Below are 3,511 nucleotides of genomic sequence, written 5' to 3'. Positions count from 1 at the left end.
GGCAGTAGCAACCATAGTAGTTATAGCATCAGGAATTATCTGGCAGTTCATCCTATAGTACTTTTCTAGTGTGCACCCAGTTGCAGTATTTTAAGTTGGAGGCCATGAATCTTTAAGCATACGGACTGTAGTTTCCCAGATGGCTGGTGCCAGTAGCAGCACTGCAGTATGCTGTTTGCCTCAAACCAAAAACAAAGAGAAATGTAAATCCAAGATGCTGTCTTGGTAGGGCAGGTAATGTCCAGTAGCTCGCACCATGTAGTTCTGTGTAGCTCCTGGCAGAAACAAACTAGAAGCACTCCTACCATAAGATATAACAGGTGTCTGTGTCTTGATTGATTGCTAGTGGGTTATGCTGAAGTAATAATAATTATAGACCTGATAATAAACAATAATTAGGCCTTACTGGTAATATAAAAACAACAATTAGAAGACAGGCAGTACTTAACATGACAAGTTTCTTTATACACGTTAGCAAAACAGGCCTATAAATTCAATATAATATATTTTAAATACAATAAAAAATAAAATCCATGCTGGGTGTGGTAGAACAAGCCTTTAATCCCAGCATTCAGAAGGTACAGGCAGGCAGATCTCTGAGTTTGAGGCCAGCCTGGTCTACAAAGCGAGTTCCAGGACAGCCAAGGCTGGTACACAAGAGAAACTCTTATCTCCTAAAACAAACAAACAAACAATTCCACAAGTGAACCACATGTCTGAAACAAGGCTTTAAAAAAAACCACAGAGGCTCTAAAGAAACTCAGCTAAGGCAAGTCAGTCACATACACAGTAACTCCCATTAGCAGCAGTGTGCTCACGAAGGTTGAAAAGTATCTTCAGAATTGTGAGAGGAACTGTGAAAACTGGTGCAAAGCAAAACTCAGAAACAGACCTTCATTAAAGAAACTGAGAAAGTATGCTCTTCAGTAAGGAAAGTCACTCTAAAATCAAGACCTGAAATTCAATTGTTAGTGAACAAACAAGATGATCAATATTATAAATACAAAGTGTTGTCTGTATAAAGCGACCATAATGAAGTATTGATAAAAATTGTAAACAAATGTAACATTGAATAAATATTGTTATGCAACGTTAATGTGGAATTTTCAAATAAGGATATAACTGGGAAAAATCTGGCCAAAAAGATAGGAGAAGGGTGGCTGAAATCAAAGTGCTTTGGGGGACTTTGGCTAGGATTCAGGATCCAAGGCAAGTTGATGGTTAAATTCAGTTATTTCAGCTACCTTCTCAAAGAAAAGATAGATGGTGAAAGATCCCAGTGAAAAGGAGTTTAGGAAGGTGGTTACAGTACAAACAAAGGGAGGGGACAAAAATAGTAAAGCAGTAATGGAGCTGCACACCTCCCAGATACAAGACCCCTGGCTGCCTCCTAACCGTGAAGCAAAGCCAAGGGGACCTGGTTCAGTAAAGGAAACTCAGTGGCAGAGTGTGTAGATCAAACAGACTAAATTCTGTAAAGTAACATTTTAGTTAAATGCAAGTGCTAAATAGACCTGTTCAGTAGTGCTGAATAGTAAACAAATTAAGTTTTGTTTTGTTTTGTTTTGTTTGTCAATACCTGTCTCAGCTTTTTACCCCTATTTTAAAGACAATAATGTTCTTCAAACTCTGAACCAAACTTTGGAAGCATATATGATGACAGAAGCTTTCCTCAGTTATTGTATGAGGTGCATGTCACTTGCCCAAAGCAGAGTTAGCCAGAGAAAGGAAAGCTACAGGCTAATAACACTTTAAAAAAAAAAATATTTATTTATTATTAACATATAGTGCTCTGCCTGCATGTTCACCTGAAAGCCAGAAGAGGGCACCAGATCTCACTATAGATGGTTATCAGCCACTATGTGGTGGTTGGGAATTGAACTCAGGACCTCTGGAAGAGCAGTAAGTGCCCTTAACCTCTGAGCCATCTCTCCAGCCCCTAATAACACTTCTTAACACATATGAAAGGTGCACGATTTAGTTAACTCAGCACTGAACTAGAAAGATGGATGCATTAAATACCAAGAGCACGAGGATACTTACTTTCTGTTCATGATCCTTTAGGAAAGTGAGAAACACTCACACACACACACACACACACACACTCCCCAAGGTGTTTTAAAAACCATGATTAGATGTATGAAAAGATTTACCTGTAAAAGAGGTTAATTAATACAGGATAACCACAATAGAATCCACATGCCTGAAGAAGCTAAATAGCACGGAGGGCCCTAGGGAGGATGCTTAATTCTCCTTCAGAGGGGCAAAGAGAACAGACACCAGAAGTGCTTGAAGGGAGGGAACAGGATGGGAGCCTACCATAGAGGACCACTGAAAGACTTCAACCAGCAGGGGACTGAAGCAGAGTAGAGACTTAGACCCAACTTAGGAACAGAGCACAGGGAGACATATGGAAGCGTTGGGAGATAGAAGGACCTGAAGGGGACAGGAGCTCCACAAGAAGAACAGCAGAGCCAAAGCCAACAAGCCTGAGTCCAAGGGGACTTGCAGAGACTCATGATGCATCAACCAAGGACCATGCATGGAGGGGACCTTGATCCCCTGCTCAGATGTAGTCAATAGCAGCTCAGTCTCCATGTGAGTCCCCATAATATGGGGAGTAGGGGTTGCCTCTGACCTGGACTCTGATGTCTGCGTGTTGATTACTTCCCCCTGACAGGATATCTTTGCCAGGTCACAGAGGAAGAGGATGCAGGCATTCCAGATGAGACTTGATAGGCTGGCGTCAGATGGTAGTAGGGGAGGGCTGCCCCTTTCTGAGGACTAGGAGAAGGAGGGAGGGAGAAACAGTGAGGGAGGGTAGGGGTGCAAGGATACTAGGGAGGGGGCTACTATTGGGATATAATGTGAATAAATTAAAAATAAATCTTTCAAAAAAGAGATTAATTAAGGACATAACCAATACCATTTTACATTCACTAGGTTGAAAAGCTAAGATGTGGGCATGCTAATAAAAAATGGTCTGATTAAAAAAAATGGTGTGATAAAAGACACTTCACATTGTAAGTGTTGAGAAAGCTTTTGGCCTTGGAGAGTTAAGTAGCTGTATTTATACGCGTGTATGCTGTATATATATATTTCTAGGTAAATTCTTGCATAGATACAACTATAAGTATATAACAATGTACCTATAATCAAAGTATTTATTGATTAAAAAATAAATTATAGAGGATGTAATTTTATTTAGCAGGAGAATGGCCTAAATGCAAACACAAAGGTAGAATTTAGGCCAGGCTTCATGGCTCATGTCTGTAATTTCAGCAGAGCTTGACACAGGAAGGAAGATTTCAAATTCAATGACAGTCTGAGCTGTCTCAAATAAACAAAATAAAATTAGTTTTACTTAGAAATGGTTAAGCAAACAACAGCTTTACGTACAATATAATACTATTCATAAAGTTAAACAAGTTCAAACTATATTACATGTTTTTGTGGTGAAATTCTTTGTTTTGTTTTGGTTTTGTTTTTTTCAAGACAGGGTTTCTCTATG

This window comes from Acomys russatus, chromosome 6 (genome assembly GCF_903995435.1).
Source record: "Acomys russatus chromosome 6, mAcoRus1.1, whole genome shotgun sequence".
NCBI lineage: Eukaryota > Metazoa > Chordata > Mammalia > Rodentia > Muridae > Acomys > Acomys russatus.
The sequence above is the reverse complement of the archived record's forward strand: the minus strand, read 5'-3'. Positions refer to the sequence as shown.